This window comes from Anser anser (assembly GCF_964211835.1).
Source record: "Anser anser genome assembly, chromosome: 17".
In the NCBI taxonomy this organism is placed as follows: domain Eukaryota; kingdom Metazoa; phylum Chordata; class Aves; order Anseriformes; family Anatidae; genus Anser; species Anser anser.
This window is the reverse complement of record NC_139738.1, coordinates 3,368,608-3,388,092: the sequence shown is the minus strand read 5'-3', so window position 1 is coordinate 3,388,092 and position 19,485 is coordinate 3,368,608. Positions and strand designations below refer to the sequence as shown.

The following is a 19,485-nucleotide window of genomic DNA, read 5'->3' as shown; positions in this document are numbered from 1 at the left end:
AGGAGGCTGTGATAGGAAGGAAATTGCACAGAAGCAGAGAAGAAAAGAGGGTGCTGCTCTGCTCCCACCGCTGGAGGCTCTGGGCAAGGGTTGGCAGGGGGTCCTGAGGCCCCCTCATGCCTCGAGCTGAAAGGGATTTTTTTCCTTTTCCCAGCTTCTTGCCTGGGTGATTGCCCAATGTATCTTGCTTAAAAAAATACCTTCCGGGTAATCTTCTGCAGGAGTCTCTTGTAATTGGCATAGATTAGCTGTCAGAGGGCTTTCCTCTCAAAGAACCAGGCAGCTTCACCAGTTTTCACCCATTAGTGCAAACTGTACAATCTTAATGTATCCTTCTTTGGAGGAACAAATCAAACTTTCCTAGCAGAGGCTACTTGAGAGGAAGCAGTGCAGCATAGCACCTTCCTTCTATGCTCCTTTATGTTTATTTGCATTGTAACATTTGTTGGATATGTGAAACTTCGAAGCTTTTTCTGGAAGCTCAGGTTTCCATGTTTCTATAACGTCATTTTTCTTCTTTTTAATAAATAATACTACCGAAAACTTCCAATATTGTGGTTTTTTTTTGTTTTTTGTTTTTTTTTTTTTTTTGGTGGGGATATGACAAAGTTTAACGTACTTCTGATGGCAGTCAAAAATTTCATGCCACACTTGGTTCAGAAAGCATTGGCGAATCAATCATCCAGTAAAACTATGACCCTTTACTTCATGTTCCGGACCACCATTCCCTAAAAAGCAGCTCGTCATCCAAATTTTGATCGTCTCCCCTAAGAGGTGACTCCTGCAGCAGCACCCCGGGACAGTAGGTGGGATGGGAGTGACACCTTGTGGTGCCCGGCATAATCTCACGAAATGACACATTTGCGGGATGGATGTTGAACCCGTCTGCACGCTGTCCTTTTGTGGTTACGGCCAAAATTTCATTGCTTGTTTTCTCCTGTAAGGTCGAAGGAGTTGATGGAGTTTTGCCAGTGAAGAAGGAGTTTCCAAGAAAAAAAGGAGAGAGGGAACCAAGCTTTTGGTTTGGAAGGTGCCAGCTGCCACTCCAGAGCTGAAGAGCTGATTCTTTGCATGTTGTAGCACCTCACAGCAGTGAAATGGCAAGGCACACGCTATTAAACATCAAAAAGAATCCAATCTTCCCGAGAAGCTGTCTCTGAGCTGCATTTTTTATTGAAGATCGGGAATCAGTACAGTGCAAGTATTTGACATTTTAATTGGCTTGGTTGTGAATAATTTTGAATATGTACACCACCTAAAATAATGGTGGCTGCCTTATTTTTTCATTAGAGATTATTTCCTCATTCTCTAATACAATTTCAGTGAGGAAATTTATTTCTGATTAAGAGGGAGAGTGAAAAATAGAATCTCATTATCTGTTGTGATGATAGGAGAAGGGCTTTATGTTGAATGAGGAAAGAAAAAGCCCTACCATCACATTTAATTTTAGTTTGCAACCTGCCAAAAATCTCCTGCTTCATGAAAAATTCTGAATCGGAAAACATAACAAAGAGGACAAGTGGGGAGATAATATTTGAAAATCTAATTCAAAGCATATGCTGCCCTCAGATAACGCAGCAAGAGGTAATCTGGTTCTCCAGGTAAATATCCCTTCAAGAGACTCAGAGCTGAACAGTGATTAAGATGAACAGAGCATGTAATTTCATGAATTATCTACATTCCCACTTCAGATTCAGTAGGGAGAGTGCTTTATCTCATCCCCCAACCAAAAGGGAGACGAGTGGTCTGAGCTGCTCTCCGAGGGATCCTTCATTATTTCCAATGTTGATTTTGTTTTTAAACAAATTTCGACTCTCAGTAACGGCGTTGGCTTGAAGGCTTCTGAATTTTGGCAGAGCCCTGAAAGTATGGTTGGTAACAGTGTAAGCATACCCATATGAATGTGTGTTTTAGCTTATGAGCCTGCGTTTTCATGTGGTTAGAGCATCTGCCCACCAGGACAAGAGGTCAATCAAACACAGCGAACACAAGCAAGTCACGGAGGAGTTGCTAGAACCGACTTTTTATCCAGCACAGAATGGGGATGAAAACAAATCACCCTAAGTGACATGAAATGCACCAAATTAAACTGCAAACAAAACAAAAAAGTGCATTTGGAAGAAAAAATATATATATTTTCTGAGCATGCTTTGCTGTGGAAAATGGGATTTTTCTAAACAAAAGGGGAGTTTCTCACTACCCAGCCTTTATAATGACTGCTACCTATTCAACACCAACACAAAGCAGAAACCGCCCAGTGAAGTTTAGAGTCCAGTTCTAATACTGATGAGGATAGCAGTTAGAGCTGAACGAGAACGAAAAAGCTGATGTGGATGCAGGGCATCCCTAGAAGGAGCACTAATGAGCAGGTGAGGGATTAACACCTCTCCCCAAGTAAACTCCAGCGACTGTCAGGAGGCTGCAGTAATGTAGGGCTTGTAGTTCTTGTGGCGTGTGGGGTGGTTCAATTATGCAGTATACAGTACAATTAACTGCCTGCAATTAGAATGAGTGCCTTAATTACTATGTTTACATCTTGCAACCTCTCTGCTCTGATCAAACAAAGCCTTCTCTGCATATAAAGCTGGGCATAAACATTTTGCTTTTCACTCTTGTTTCCCCACCATATGCTAATTTAAAGAGCCAAGATTGAGTTTCAGCAGATGATTAGCTCCAATAACATAAAGGAGCAAAGGGAGCAGTTTTTACAGTTATTTTGGTCTGGATTTTTTGCCTTTATGCTTAATAGATATGGATGTTTACTAATCACTTCACATGCATTCATAATGAGTCCTCCCATTTGTAAGCAGACATAAAATGGACTTTAAAGCCTCTTAAAAGATGTTTTGTCTGGAGTTGCCTCTATTTCCCTAAGCACTTTGGTTAAACATGAGTCTTTGTCTGCTGTTGCAGGCAGAGGAGGATATTTTTCCCCTGTCCCAAGTGGCTTCTGTGTAAGGTTTGTTCCTGAGGTGTCAGAGAAGTTAACAACACAGTATCTTCAACTCCTTCACGGTGTCAGGTTTGACTTTTGAAAGTCCTGCACTCCTACGCTCTGTAAATTTGGCCAATTGGCTTGCATCGTAACTTCATCACCTAAACACGTACCATTTCTAATGTGAGATGCTGAGATATCTGTGCATCCACTGAAAGGACCCGAGTGCCCCAGGTTGCTGTATTGTAAAACAAATTGCTTATGTTGACTTCACCGGTGGAGCTGAGACAAACTCAGCTTACATAGTAAATCCAAAGCAACTGATAAAGCAGTCGGGGAGATCACAATACCTCTCCACTGCAAACACAGTAATGGAAAGGGCCACACTGGAGTTCAACATGACTCCTAAAGCACTCATAATTATTTAAATCTGCAGTATTTTCTGGTAACAGATCTGTATCCCATCAGTCCGCAGATGTTTTTTATAAGAACCTCTAAAGATGCTTCCATTTTCCATTAAATTCTGCTGCCTACAGGTGAGGAAATGAGGAACAGACCCAGAAGAAGGCTGGGCTAGGTGGTGTCTTGCTGGCTTGCAAACCTGAGGCTTGTAAACCTCACCACCAGGTGTCAGCAACTATTAATAATGCTAAAGCTGGAGGGGCTGGCCCTGGGCAGGGTGTTTAGCACCCAGGCCATCTCCTACTAGCACAACGAGAAAGCCCAAGGTCTTGCAAAGTCCATGGAGAACAGTGAGTGGAAAATGGGTCTTCAGGTAGCTATTCTCTTGTCTTTTGTATGGAGCACTACCTTTCTCTTTCTGACCCCAAAATTGCACCCTTAGGGATGGTTTTGGCCATAGGAGTGCCATTTGCTTAAAAAAATCACCCATGTGTTGTTTCTTTTCAAAAGGAATCATGTTTTTAAATGGCTATAATAAAAGAAGGTAGTTCTTGGTCTTCTTCCTGTCCCCCATAAGCTTCTGAAGGATTTTGTTCAGCACACACTGGGAAGAAGGGAAAAGTTGGTCTCTGCCAACCAGTTCACCTGTGAACGTGCTGAAGTGCTAAGCTAACATATTGGGGTCATTTATCTTAGTAAAAAGATTGAAGCCTCCTATTTTAGCTTTCATATCTGCTCAGCCTGTCTCATTTATAAGAAATGCTGATTCTTTGCTACTTGTAATTAACTCATTTTCTGTCTTCAACTTTCTCATGTGAACTTTCTGGAAAGTAACGGATATTAAAGTTGTGTGGTTGAGTTCAAGTCTGTGTTTGAATGAGAACTCTCATGCATTTTTTTTTTCTCTGGTTCCCCCTACTTCTGTGATAGAACATGCTCCAAAAATGTTTTAGTGCCATGGATGTTCCTGTTCTGAGAAGCAGGAAGCCAATAATTGCAAATCGGTAGGTGTTATTGACTGTGCTTTGACCTGGAGAGCAGATGTGCAAGCTGGTATTGAAAAGCAGTGGAGGAGAGGCAGGCTCCTTGGAGAAGAGCCCAGCTCCTTGGCCTTCAGTTAATGACACTGGGATGGGTGGGCCAGCAGGGAGTGCCATCATCATCAGGAATGGGCTGCTCTTTGCTAAGATGTTCTGCTCCAAACATGAAATCACTTAAAGCTCAGGGGTATTTATGTCTAGGATTATTTTCAGGTTTGTGTCTGCTGTAGTTTTTAATTTTTTTTTTAATATTGCTTCTCTGTGTTCATTATTGTAAAAGCTCCGCTGGCAACAGTGGTCTCTCTTGCGGTTCTTTCATCTTCAGCAGATAAATATAAATATGTGAGAGGCTGATAGGCAGGATGTACTGCAGCAGTTTCAGGATTTCAGGATTTTGGGAAGGAGAGGGAGAGCAGCCTGTGTAAAACGCATTTTACGGTCAAGGTATTAGGAACTAAATATTGGTACTGTTCTCATCAAAATGCAACAGGTGACAACCTGTGTCCCCTGACATACCAAAATTTCTATATGTACTTTGTCATCGTACCAAAAAAAAAGAACTTTTATTGGGATGTGTCTTCTTAGAAGACACCTGGCCTTGATTCTTAAGATTTCCCATGGGGGAATTCCCAATATCCTTAGGTAAGCTGCTCCTGTGCTTTAATTTCTCTTGTGATAACTTCTGCAATGCTTTTACGTCTGCAGACCACCCTCAGATTAAAGCAAGATGAAGAACGATCTGTTTTCTGGTGTCTTTTGTGTGCCATCCCTATGGTCTGGGCAATGGGAGCTACCACCGGGCAAATATTTACTTTACAAATTGGGTTAAACAGGATGGAGAGACCGAAGTATTTTGTGCTCTAATTGGAGTAAATTATCAGATTATGCAAGTAAACCTGTGTGGGAGAGGTGACTTATCTGTTTGCCTTATCTTAATGCACGCTCAAAAATAGGAAGGCAATGATAAGGATGGCTCGTGAAGGGAGGGAAAAGGCTGAAGGGGCAGAAGTCAGAGGGCAAAGGGATGAAAGTGAAGCAATTTACAAGTGAATGTCCCAAACCTCAAGGATTTAACTCCATGTTTTGTTGGTGGTGATAGAGGGGGCTCTGAGGCTGAGGGCTCGCATACTTGAGGGTAGGTGGAGCTGAAGGCTTGAGGTCACCTACCCCTGAGGGGTATGAGGCTCCATGCTCCAAAATAGTTAAAATTCTCTTCAGATCAAGTTCTTTTTTTTAACGGTATTTCATATTTGGCAAGTTAATTGACGTGGTCTAATAATTCTGAAAATATAGGCCTGGATTTCCTCTCCTATAATAGCATCAAAGACAGCAGAAAATGTGTTACCTTTCCCATACTGTTCTCTTTGGTGATGTTATCTGTTCCAAAGATGCTTTTATTTCACTGGATATTAATGAGTCTTGAGAGGGAATGCAAAAATAGAAGCTGGTAGAGAGACGTGTGAGCAGATTGCAGGAGCTGCATTATTTGATCAGCTAGTACGGCGTGCATTCCTTCTGCTTTGCTGGTAAAGGACAAATATTTTGGGCAAACACACTGAGTGTGGCTAGGTAGTAAAGTTAGAAGGAGACTATTCTTGTTATTCTCTTCAGATAAAGGTCTGTGATTCCTGCAGCAGTTGCATGGTCTTTATGCTTACGTGGGGGCAGTTTGGGGGGATTTGGATGGGATGAGGGTCTCTGCCTGCTTCCTGCTGGATGTGTCCCTAGCTGAGTGCTGATGGAGCTGGAGAAGGCAAAATATTTTTAAGCCATAGGTTCGCTCTTCATGTATTTTTCACACCAGACAGGTATTTACATGTATAGTTGCTGATAAAAATGGGTGATAAATAGATGGATGCAGCAATACTCGTGTGTTCAGTGAGAAATACAGCACCCTCATCCATGAGGAACTAACCTTGTGGGATTCAGATTTGGGGGCTATTTGTTTAAATTAGGTCTCCCAGAGAAATGCATGGGAGACATGAGCTGTTTCCCTTCCTTGCTCCTCTCCCCATCAATTTTGGGGAATGTTTTAGCAGTTAATTACCATTTTTTTCCTGATTCACATGGAATATCACATTGCTTTTGGAGTAAATTGATGTGGAGCTGCAGCTGTATTTACCTTCGCTGACTGCTTACAGTAATCCTTCACGTAGCTGTAGGTGGAACTGGACTAAATGTGGGGCTGCTGCTTTGCAGAGCTCCAAGTCCTGTATCGTTTGCAGCCTAAAAGTGTCTTTGGCACGTTGTGATGGCGAGCAGGCTCTGTGGGTTTCAGATGTCTCTGGTGAGACAGTCTGCGCTGTAATGCACACGACTGTCAGCCTTGATGAGCACTTTTGCTACGAAATCTAGTGTGCAGCTGAAGAGGAAACAAGAAGTAGCAGTCTGTTAAAATGGAGGTGGCTACGAAAAGTGGTGACCTCTTTGGAGAAGACTAAGCTGTGCTGGATGCATCTTCCCAGCCAGATGTCTGTGCTTCCCTTTGTTCTGCTCCGGAACAAACCTTGGTGGCTCCGTCTTCCCCTCTCCTCCTTTTTTCCTTTTCCTTTTGCAGCCACAGCGTGCTCTGCTGCAAAAGAGAATCATCTCAGCAAGAGAAATCAAACGTTTCTCCTGCTGCAAGGCTGGCTCTTTAAGCTCTGGCTTGCAGCATTAGCTAGTGTTGGGGTAAGAAAAAAAGGACTCCTCCACCGGGGCTGCAGCCAAGGCAATCCCTCCTCTTACTGGTGTCACGCCTGCCCCCATCACTGGTCAGTGCTGTATGTGTGTCCCAGTGACTCCCAGTGCTGGCCAGTTCTCCGGGGACCTGCCGCCTTTCAGCTGGCTGTTTGGTCCCACTGCCTTCTCTTCCGTAGGCTGAAAATACCCAATTAACTTGGGTGCTGCTTCCATACCGTGTTCGTGCCCTCCTGAGAGACACAGGTACTACTTCAGGGCACTTCTACAGGAAAAAATAAACAAACAAAATCTGTCTCTGAAATAACTCCCATCAAACTTTGAACTAGAAATAGATATGGCTGGGTGGAGCCCAATGAGCTCTGCATCCTCATAGGAGCTTTTGAATATTTGAGGGTCATAAAAGAAGTGGACTCCTTGAACACAGAAGTTATGTTGTAACCAACACTTCCATATAATCGCCATCCGCAGGTTAATCCTCCTCTCCCAACGCACACCTACTCCTGCAAGCTGTTCGTTTATACGGTTGCCTCTTTGCTAATAAGCTTTGAAAAGCAAGTTCGTTAATGTGCTGGCTGCCAGGCTGTGCTTTAATGAGCCTTTCTCAATGCCTCCTATCTTATCTTGAGCATGATAAGTACAAAACGTTCCTGTGACATTGCTATAAATCACATTTTATTGATGCATCTCAATACGGGCTGGCTGCTGCAGTTCGGTGGTGTCTGTTTGCCTTGGAAGCAGCAGTGCTGTACAAATACAGCGCTGTGAGGCTCTCTGGTGACACGGGGAAAGATTTTTCTTGAGGTACTCGGGAGGCTTTAGCATGCACTTGGAGGAGGAGGACGTTGCCAGCTGCCTTCCACATCAATCGTTTCTTGAAGCGTGCAAGGTTATTGTTAATTCCGGGCATTAATTTTGTGTGAAGTGAGGACTTCCTCCCCTCGTCCTGCACTACACAAAAACTCCTGGGCTGCCTACAACAGGTAGGCCTGTGATTCAGCCTGCCCATGACTAAGTTAGGCATTTCTCCTCTGCTTTGCTGGCACGTGAAAGCATTTAAGACGAAGGCAGAAACCGAGGAAGTACACATAACGAATAAGCTATGCTGCACAAAGCCAGTGGTTAATGGGAACTCGGCTCAGCGTGAGGAACCTACAGGCTTAAGCAACCTGTGCTGGGGCTGTTTGTTCCCCCTGGGGTTTCCAGCAGCCCCAGGACTGCCAGGACTCATGGCTGAGCCCTGCAGGAGGAGGTGGTGGCCAAGCATTGCCCCCGGGCTGCGCCTCTTGCCCCGCTGCGGGCAGGGAGGTGGAAGCTGCCTGCAGAAAAACCTGATTTAGCTGCTTTTTCCAGAGTAAATATCCCTTTTCTGCCGGTGTTCTGGAGCAAGAGAGTAAAAGAGAGTAAGCTCCTCTAATTAACCCTGTAAGCACAATTTGAAATACCTCCGTGTCTTCTGCATCCACAAAGGACAAACACCTTGTGCTTCCTACATCCCCGGCCAGGGTGGGAAACAAACCACGGCTTTGAACCCCCGGCGGTGGATGATGCTCAGCGATAGTTCCCCATTGCTATGGGCAGCTGGAGAAACACCTGTGTGCGTGCCACCGAGGTGTCCCGAGCTGGGCGTGAGTGGGTTTGCTTTCAGCAGCGTCAGTCCCGGCTGTCCTGGAGGTTTTTTGTTTCAGCTGATGCACGGCGTTATTCACGCTGCTGTTTGTCTGCCTGAAAAACAGGCCAGCCGGTCTTTCAGCCCTTCCCCAGCAGGCTTTTTATTTCCAGTTGATGCAAATTTTTAATGGCTATCAGGAAGTTGAATTTGGGGAAGTTTATTGTTTCAGGATTTAAACAGTAAATCGTCGCAGTTTTCATTCAGCGTAACTGTGAGCATTTGCCTGTGCTTGCAGGTGAGAGTGTCTTTGAAGTCACGCTTCAATACTAACATAAAAAAAAATAAACGGTGTGAAAACTCTCTATAGGTTCATGTTTTGATGCTTCTGCTGTATTTGAGATGGAAAATATTTTTTTAAACTTTTCTGTTTTCTTTGTGCCTTGGTCAAATCCAATTTCTGCATGTTATTTATCTGTAACGGTGGTGCCAAGTGGCTTGAAAACAATACTACCAATATCTTTGTGAGCCTCAAGGAGTCTTCTGAGGCGTTTGAGAGTTGCATGACGCCTCCTGTTGCTTCCACTCTTTGCTGGAAAAGGTAAGCCCATGCCTGGGTTCAGAAGCCAGCCCTTCCACCACCCCTGCAAACACAAGAGCTGCAAGTTGCATCATCTGCAGCACATCCAATATCCACATGTCTCGAACAATCCCTTTTCCAGACCTGCTTCGTCATCCACCTGGAAGGTTCCACATTTTTTTCATCCATGTTCTTGCTTTGTTTTTTTGCTTGTGGTGCAGGTAAACAAGGAAATGCATCGGTCTGTTATAACTGCACGCACGGCTGTTTGTGCACCCCAGACAGGTGTTTGCTCAACTGTGTTGTGCAATAAATGATGTGTGTGACAATAGGCTACAGAAACGGTGCTGTGAGTTGAGTGTTGACAATTTCTTTTAAGAGAATGTGTTTCCCTCTCCTCTGAAATGTGTCTGGCTATGCTATATCTGGCTCCTTCCTGCTCGTGGATGAGGACAGACCCTTCAGCGTACTGAATTAGACACGTTTGGAACAGAAAGCAAGGTGGGAACAAACCAGGGAATTTTGTTTCTCTGCTTCCCGACCAGCCCAGAGCCTTTGACTGATTTTTCTGGTCCAACAACATGTAATCAACAGAGACAGCAACTTTAAATGTCTGTTTTAATGGAGCTGTAATTGTGCAGGTGCTCAGCAGCGCTATTACTAATTCCACAGCTTGCAGGGTGGAAGAGGGCAGCTGCTACCCTGTGCTGAAGAAAAACGATCAAACCTGGGTATAACAATATATAACTGGGTATAATGCGGTGCCTTATGCAAGGGCAGAGGAATTTAGAGTGGGACGTTTCCAGGTCTAAGGTTTAGTGTGTCTGTGTGTGCGTCCTCCTGCAGGAGAGGAGGCGGCTTCTGTACTGGGCTTTGTTGTGAGAACTGATGTCTGTTAACCCAAGGAAATGCCATCGATTCATGGCCTGGAACCTCAGCAGCTACACAGGGTTTTGAAGAACACATCCCGCAGAGGGTTTTGCATGTGGGTCCACTTGTAAACCCGATCTTTAAATGTCTTACTATTCAGGGAACCAGGCCTACTTCCAGTTCTCCCACTGGTTTGATGTATAACTTCTGGCAGAGCTGAGGTGACTTGTTTCTTTGTTTCTTGCCCCAGACTTTTGAATATTTATTCCGTGACTTAAGGTAGACCCTCCTAGTTCGTCCTGATAACACGCCTGGCACGGCGGGGCCTGAATCTCAGCAGGCCCTCTGCGGAGGTAAAGCAAGACAAATAGCAAATCTAATCAACGATATTGCTAACTGCTGTTGTTTTAGCAGTTCTGAGTGGATTAGGTGGTATTCGCTACAGATCAGTAAAATTATTTTTGAGGAAAAAAAGAAGTGAATTGGGAAATCATAGTCTGCAGTTCTTGAAGGAAACAGCCTCTCAACCGTGTGTCTCTCTTTGTTTTCCCAGAAAAGTTCACCAACTTTGCCCTAACCTCGTCCCCCTTCGCCCCCCACGACGGGGTAGTCCAGGGGTTGGTGCGTGTCCCCGTTCCCTACCTCCCCTGAAAATTAGGAGCTCTTGTTCCTGCTAAATAAATAAATAAAGCCCGAGCGAGCAGACAGAATGTACGAGACCCTGTTTTGCCTCCCCGAGCTGAAGTTAAAAATTATTCAATGTAAAATTCCTGGCCTGTGAAACAGAGGCTCCGTACTGTACCAGGCAAAGATTTTCACCAGCATTCTCTTGCTTAGCCAAGGCGGAGATAACAGGCACTGCAAAGCACTGGGAATAAATCTGCTCCTCCGAGAGCCCGCTGGGGTGTTCATCTCCCACCTTGTTTTTCCTTTGCTTAATAAGGTACTGTGTGAACCTAGAGTTGAGATTTGACTTGACTTTTTTTTCTTGATGTGACCCAGGCTGAATGAAGTTTGCTGGTGTTTTTTTTTTTGCATTTAAATGACAAGAACAACAGGAGAGAGCAAGTAAGTGATAGACTTTATCAAGTTTTCTCAAGGGATTATTATGATTGTGGTTTGCAGTCTTCTGAGGGAGTTTTGAAAGTGGGTTAGGAACAAAAGGGTAAAAATAACTGAACTTTCAGGCACTGGGGTCGACTGAAATGACGCTGAATGGCAGCAGTTCCTCCGGTCCAAGGTGACTTCTGGAGGCTGTGAGTAGTAGCGGGGTGATTCTTGTTGCTGACCTTTGTGTGTTAAAAGATCCAGCTGCAAGTTACTTCCTAGCTTTCTGATCACTTCTGAAAATGCTCAGACACGGTTGCTTGAGAAACAGGAGAGAAATTACCAGTGCAATAAAAAAAAGGCTTGGTTTCTAATTTTTTTTTTTTTAAACGTGGGGATCTGGGCTGTTTACTTGGTGAGGTGAACTTCCAGTGCTGGCTTATTGCTGCGGTCACCGGCCACCCTGTGAAACCTGCCTCCTTTCCAGGGGGATCTGGGACCTGTTGTACCAGTGCTAGCAGTGGTACAACATTTCCACTGCTGGGCAGTTCTGGTGCAAAGAGATTTGCAGAGAATCTTTTGCCAAAAGTACGTCTAATATCAAATTTGCGTTTTCTGATGAATGCTCAGCAAAGAAAAAGGCTACATGGAGGGGTACTGTTTCTGGGCAAAAAATTAAAATGCATGCAAAGGTTAAGCTGCAGGAGTATTTCCAGCCTGCTGTCTGAAAACTAAGTAACTAGGTACGCTTCTCATATTTTTTTGGAAGCTTTCTTATGTCTATGAATGTCCAACCTCCATAGGGGAAGGAAATTATTCTTTTATAGAAAGGAAAGAAAATCTGAGCAAAACCAGATACTGTGAGTTGCAAATTCAGATTAATACTATAGCAGAGTGCAGGAGACAATGTGTGATTAGGCTTAAAATGAGACTACCTAAAGGAACGTAGCAAGAATAATTTACAGCCCCTGCTGACATGGTGCCAAGCATTCAGGGTGACTTGAAAAAAAACAAAGCCCTAAGGTCACCTCCAGGTGGCCTGGAGAATGCTGCAGGAGCAGCTGCCACCTATTTCAGTGGGGGATTTTCAGGCAACCAAGTGTCTGTCCCCTCCACTTTGGGATCTGTGCACACCTGTAAAAATTGTATGGACTTTTCTGAGATTTATTGAATAGGCTGATAGCACCCTTCTTATTGCGGTGCCTTTTACTTACGCTGGCAGGGAAGCTTCCTTTTGTCCCACGACAGGGAACAGGCACCGTGGAAGCATCAACAGGGCCAGGGCTCCTGAACAACCGTCTGCTTATTGCTAGTGATTGCATGCCTTTATCCTGAAAAGGAGGACATATAAAAACAGTGTGCAGGACTTGTAGGATTTTCTTCATTTTCATTCTTTCCTAATGCTCCTGTGCATCTGGCCCTGTGCTGCTGCTTCCTAATTCCTAACATCATTGCTAGGCAGGCTGTGCCCCAAGCTGCCCTCGAGCGTGGTGACCTTTTTCTCAGTGCCATGGCCTTCAGCTGAACTGGGGTGGCAGTGATGAAAGCCACACATCAGGGATGCGCTGTGACACCGGGCACCTTTGGATGTCTGGGGCCAGAGCCAGATGCAGGGGATAAAGCTTCACTTTGCCCTAATGAGGTTATCACCTCTCGAGATAAAAATCACCCCCTAGGATTCTAGGCTATATATAAATGTGTGTGTATATATGTTTATGGATGTGTATGTATAGCAGTCTAGGCTATATGTAATTAAAATTTCCTAAAAGCACATAGAGGACAACAGGAAACCTCTTATCGGCTTCCCTGGAATTTGGATCAGGATTTTGATGAATATCTGCTATCTCTTTTCTAACAAAAAATGCTTTTTGTGTTTTTTTTTCATTTTGGCTCAAGCAAAGAGGATAACTTTTGCTAATGATTTATAGAGCAGAGACAGGTGAAATGAGAACGCATTTCAAAAGAATGGCAAAATGTTTTCTTGGGAGAAACCACACTTCAGTAGCTTTCTGACCTCGCTGAGCAGCTGCTGGGGCGTGCACGGGGGGCTCCTTTTCCCTTCCTGTTGGACTGGCACGGGACTGAATTCAGGCAGTTAAACACTCAACCTGAAACAGTGCTGATAATATTGTGTCATTCCCCGTGATGGAATCTCAGTGCTATAAACCCCCAAGACACATCTGTTTCCTGTTGCTGGGGAGCAGAATTTGGGATACGTGAATATAAACCGACTTTTGGCAGCGTGTGCCTTGTGAGCTGCATGTCTCCAGGTCTGCCGACACAGGCAGCAATTTATTGCTCCTCTCTGCGTTCAGGTGAGCATGCTGCCTTGTCCACAGGGATCCTTGCTGCGATATGATCTACATCGTAATATTGCATATTCTGCAAAGGCGTTGTGAGACTCAGTGGTTTTGGAGATGTTTGTGTAGCTCAGAATGAGATCTGTGCTACGCTACCTTATATACTGCCTCCTACCAGCATATAACAAGATGATTTGGTATACTGATTGAACAATAACAGGAGAATTAATGTATGCTGATAGGGACTGGAACCACAGCACTGCCTCCTGCATCAACGCCCGTACAAAAATAGAAAATCTTGTTATTCGTGTTGTAATTATACCCAACCTGAGCATAATGCAGCCTCAGCCTCACTTAGCACCCTCGGAGCTCGCTGACAGCCTTTCTACTGACTTTGGGCTCCGATCTGGGTGCTCGATGGATACCTAAAAGTAATCAAAAGTAGGGCCTGAGGGGGAACAAGAAGCTCAGACGGAGCACAAAGCACTGCTGAGCCTTTGCAAGGCTGACACTTCCTGCCAGAATTGAGGAAGGGAGATCAGCTTTCCTGAGGGTTAATCCTGCCGGGGAAGCAAAATGGTACGTCGAATGGATCCAGAAGAGTGTAACGTCAACACCTAAAGCTGTGTCTAAGCTTAAAGGCAACAAACGTGGTTCTGGGCCCATGGAGGCCAGCATCAGGGACCACAGTTAAGCAGCCAGCCTGGGGCTGGGGACAGGATCTCCTGATCCTCAACTGCTAGCTGGAGCACAGTCTGGAGGTCAGAAAAGGCTCCTGCTATGGCTACTGCCAGCTGATGTTGACAAGCCAAGGGGCGGTGGGAGAGACTTGACATGCTACAAAACATCCTGACCCGTAAAACACCCTGACCCGTCCTTGTGCTGCGGTGGCAGGGTATGCAGACGCATCCTTGCCACTTGTCCTGCAGGGGTTAATGAAACTAGGCAGGAAACCGCCTTAAAAACCTCCTCTGCTGTCTGTCAGACATTCCTCCGCCCTAGTTGATAACTCACTGGTGTCTTTGCTATTTCCAGTGGGCAGCCAATAGCCCGGGCGTGTGTGTGCTGTGAGTCAGCAGCCCCTGTGCGAAACCTGCCCCTGGCCTCCTGCCCTGCCCCTGCCCTGCTGCTTTCCATGTTTGCAACCCGGAGAGTTTCTCCAGTTGCACCTAAAGCAGGTGGAATAGTTGTAACTTCGCTTCTTGGCCAATGCAAATCCATGTACGAAGCCCCTCTGCCTTTAATTACGTGTAACAGCTACCCATTAAAGCTGCTACCAGCAGTCTCTCTGCCTTCCCAAGGAAAATGTTCCTATGCATTCCCTCCTATGCCTGGACTGTATTTTGGTTCCTTATTTTGGGAAACACCACCCAGCAGGTAGAAACAAGGCTTCAGAACAGAGGAACCGTGCTTGGAAAGAGCGTGTGTGGTTATTTTAAGCTGATACCGGCCTCTTCCAGGCAACACAACTGTGACAGATGCTCTGTGAAAAGAGAGGGGAATGTATCTTATGAAAGGTAACGCTGTGAAACTCCTCATCAGCTTAATCTAACCATCAAAAAAAAAAAAAAAAGGCAAATAGAAATCAAATGAAAGTGAATGTCCAGAAAGAAAAGCATTAGAAGTTCCACTATGGAGCACTTTATCCACTTAGAAGTGCCTATTTTGTAAAATACTGCAACAGCATACAAAATGACTCTGGTCTGCACCCTAGTAATTAAAAGCAAATATTACTTTGAGCTTATAAAACCGAAGACTACAGTAAGGAGTGAGATGTAAGGGCATTTTTGCTTCTGAGATGTGATTAGATATAATAGGACGGTGTTTGCACTTACAAATAAATTCCATATCCTTCCCTATCTACGAGCACCTGTCTGCCAGCATATTATCCATTTTTTTCCAAGATCTCATCAGCCTTTTAAAGGAATTTTGAATTCAAAACACCAACAAATAAGTTCATCTTCTTATGCTCTGTCCTTGAAAGACAAGGACACTGCAAAGGACAAGAATGATAAAAGCTGTAATATAAGGGGCAAGCCTGGAGCATATATAGGGGCTTTCCATTAATGTAAGACCTGGGATACAGAAAAATATAAATAGCATGCATGTTGCGTGCTTCCTGTTTCACAAACAAGCGTGGTATTATGAAACTAAGTAGTTATATAGTTTTTTTTTCTGGAATTAAGTTTGCATGCGCTGCCAGTTGGGCCTAACTTCCTTTTCCCAGGAATTGTAGGTGGCATCAGAAGTTTTAAGCTCTCAGTTTTCTATCTATTGATCTGACCTTCGAGCAGCCCGCCTATGATACGAGTGCGGTGCTCTGTTGATGTGATAGCTCCTTACAGTAAATTCTTCCCAGTTTTCAAGTCATGTGGGTTGAGGGGGGTGCTCTGTTTTCTAGACGAGGGACGATCAGAACTAGGGAGAAGTGGGACTGTGGGAATCGCTGATCTCGATCTCCGATGATTCATGGCAGGGATGTGCAATCCGAAGCATTAGCTCACCCGAATTCTTCTTCCTGGTGGCACAGACCTGCAGCCTGTCTGAGCTTACAGCATCGAGGTGGCTCTTGCATCATCCCGGTGGGACTAACCCTCCCGATAGATTGCAGTGACTCGCCTGAACTCTGCAGTGTTTGCATTTAGGGAACTGCGCAAATAAATGGTCTAAAGGCATCTTTTCCCCACCTTAGTGCCTGTTTTTAGGTTTGGACCTAGCAGCAGGACTGGGTTATGCAAGGACTTCGTCATGTAATTACTCCTCTACCTTTGGGATTGCTTTTTGGTGCAGCTTTCGGTGGAAGGAGCAAAACCACCTTAAGGGAAAATACACCGTAGGTTTGTTACAACATCCGATGGTGTTGAAAAGCCCCCAGACAACTGCTTTGTCTCTTGTCAGACTGTTTTGAACCAGGTGTGTTTGTTAGTTGGAAAAAAAAAGTTCAACTAAACAAGGTAGTAGAAGCACCTTATTGATTCCTTCCAGCCCACGATAATAATAGGGATGATCTTTGTCCTTTCTCATCAGCATACAGGGAAATCAGGTTTGGCTCAAACCTATGAGTACAGCATATATTTTTTTTTTTTAGATTTATAGCTGAAATGGGAAAATATGCATTTTCCTTTTTTTTTTTTTTTTGCTAGCTGCTCTAATGGGGAGAGGTGTTCTGCAGGCCTTGTGGAGACAATCCGATGAGGAAGGCTTCTTCGCAGCTAATCTGTAAAGAAATCAGTGCTTAACCTCCTTGCCCTGCCCAGGATGGGCTGTTCGTTAATACCGATTCACTACTTAACGTGAAGTGCTGTCGAATGTGCAAATGAGCAGCACGAACAGAGTTCAAAAATGATGATAATGAAGTCCTTCAGACGAAACCTTTTGATTTTGCTACCATTATAATTCCCTAGATTTCTGTAAATATTCTAACTCATTAGGTGCATGTTTGATTTTTCCAGGCAATTGTTTTGCTTTGAATGTATGCGCTAATGATCTTAGTGGGTTAGGCTTTCAGAGGAGTTAATCATGTCAGACTTATTCACTCATTGGCCACCTACCTCAGCTCTTGTAGCATTGCTTTTTTTTTTTTTGTACAGCGGATGCTGTAATCAGCCTCAGGTTGAACGTTTGGATCAATTAGCTAGGAAAGCTATATGCAATAAAAAGGCAAAAGCACAGAAGGAAAGGCTGAAGAGTGCCTTTCCAGTCTTTGTCACACTGTGCTTCCCTGCTGGAGCTGAGGCTGAAGCCGTCCTTACAAAACACGTAAGGAAAGTTTAGCAGAATGGGAGTTGTTGTACTACAAGCCACGCATTTGGTAATGACAGGAAACAGTTTTTTTCAGTGGTCATCATTGTGTGAATGCCCCTGTGATGTCTTTTTTCTAAGTTTTGTCCCAGAGTCTTCAAATACTAAAGATGCAGTCTTTCTGTGCTTACTGAATATGATCTCCAGCCAGTTCTGTTTTAAAACAATCTCTCTTCCTGCTCCTGCCTCTCCAGATCTACTAATTCATCACTGCTCTGGTCAGTCACGCCAGGAAATTTAACATCCAGTTTTCCACCTGGCTACAGGTTTGCTGGGATGTCTTCATCATGTTAGCATTACTTCTGCTGTCCTTAATAAAACACATCTGCCCTCTTCTTCCCGTGTCTTAGTTGAGCTCAGTGAAAGGGCTCTGCTGCGTGTCCGAAGTAGCTCTGCCTCCTCCTGCTGAACTTCAGGCACGTCCCTGAGTCTGAGGAACAGATGTTGCGTTTATCGTGTGCTATTCCTCCGTTTCTCCTTGACAGACACGGCCATCTTGTCAAAAGACTGGTGAAAATTGCAATATAAAAAATTTGAAATCCCACACATAGCAGGTGAATGGCCAAAACTTTTGCAATACTGATTCAGGAAGGGCGGCGAAACATTTGAATGCAAACCTCGTATCAAGCAATGAAAGGTATCCAGTACAGATGGGAAACAGAGGAGTGTAAATCATCCTTTAGTAATTCATGTATCCCTTTTCTGCTCGGGCTTCAGCTTTCATAAGGCTGTCTTTTGAATCATTAGTGAAATAGTTCATAGAGCCCAGGTGAGATGTCAGCTGCTTTAGCATCAGGTGAGAAAGGTTCCTGGGATTATCCAGACTGACTCTGGATGCAAGCCTAACCCTTGGTCCTTGTTATTATTTATCCAGTACAGCAAGCTGTAAACAATTAAGATAGTAAATGCTTTCAGTGGAGACGTGGCCAGTGGATATCATCGGTAATTGTAGGACAAATGCTTCAAAAGGGGTGAAACAGCAAAGTGAGGGGTTAATGTGCTGTAGGTCAATTTTTTTTCCAGTTCAACCCAAACTGCCAGTGGATCCGGTTCCAAAGCTTGGTTAAGTTCCTGCACAACCCCTGATTAAACAGGAAAAACCTGTGAATTGTTGGCTTTGAATCCTGGACTAGGGACAGGGTGCACTTGAGTAACATGCATGCTTCAGTGTTTCATTTAAATTTGTAAAGCCTTAGAGGAAAGGGAAGAAAATCAAGGTCTTTCTATAAGAGGGGGGGGAAAAAGATCTAATCTGTTTACACCCTGCATTCCTTGCGTTCCTTTGATAGTCTGCTACTATAAAAGCCCTCAGTCCCACCTACAGCATGAGCTTAATGGAGCTGCAGCAAAGCTAAATCTCTATAAAGGCAGACGTGACATAATGTACCTGGAGGTCCTGGCTTATTTGGACCCCAGAGCATCTGAGCTGGGTGTAGTGCTCTGAACAGATCCTGGTTTTCCTTCGGAGGAGGAGACATGCTTACACCCACCTTATTTCAAAAAGGCTCCTTTTCCTGGTAACAACTGAAGTGTCCTGGTATGGGAATGCCCTTTTTGGAATATGAAATGCACTTTTCTTTTTTTTTTCCCTCCTCCCCTGTGTTTGAACGTGATGACTCAAACTTGGTGCAAATCCAAGGCAAATAAAAGGTGCAGGCGCCTACAGTCGGTTAACTCCTGAGCTGCTGGGAGCAGGTCGTGAAGCAGACCCAAACCGCTTCCCATGGCGTGGGCTCCAGTGGGCTCCAGCCTTCTCCTCCCAGCCCCCTTCAGGATGCGGTGCTCTGGGCATTTCCCTGGTCGTGATGCTGAAGGAGTAGGTGGGAGCTGAAGATTTTTTTGGTTAGTAAATCACTCCCTTTGCTGCAATTTGTTGCAGCAGCGGGGTTAACAGCACCTGGCTTACCGAGGTTTACTTTCCCATGTGCAGGTAGAGAGTGGGGCCAGGTGCTTGGCTACTTTTGCTCTCGTAGTGCCGTTGTGTAGGGCCATCGGAATCCACCAGCAGTGGTATGCCAGCAGGAGAGGGGTCAGGACCTGTAAAGCACGAGCACGGAGCAATTTACTGGATCAGGAAGCCAGAGTCCTTGGGGTGAAGGGTCTGGCTGAGGAGGGTGCTTGGCATGCTTTGGACCAGTTGGGGTAACAATGTTGAATTTCCCCAGCTGCAGTGGATGCTGGAGCACTGGTCCCTGAGATGGATTAGCTTCTTCCCCTCTTGG

At 44.7% G+C, this 19,485-nt stretch overlaps 1 long non-coding RNA gene across 9 annotated transcripts in view; it reads left to right on the top strand.

The window, feature by feature from the left end:
• Nucleotides 1-574: 574 nt before the first annotated feature.
• The window catches only part of LOC310883170, a 59,779-nt gene continuing 40,868 nt past the window's right edge, over nucleotides 575-19,485 (top strand). For 2 of the 9 annotated variants that reach the window (XR_014573345.1, XR_014573346.1), the window contains exon 1: nucleotides 575-3,710. This is a non-coding gene — a long non-coding RNA (uncharacterized lncRNA). Of the gene's footprint in view, nucleotides 3,711-7,284; nucleotides 11,184-19,485 lie in introns of those variants that run through there. The other 7 variants (XR_014573350.1, XR_014573351.1, XR_014573344.1 and 4 more) reach the window with 6 other exon arrangements.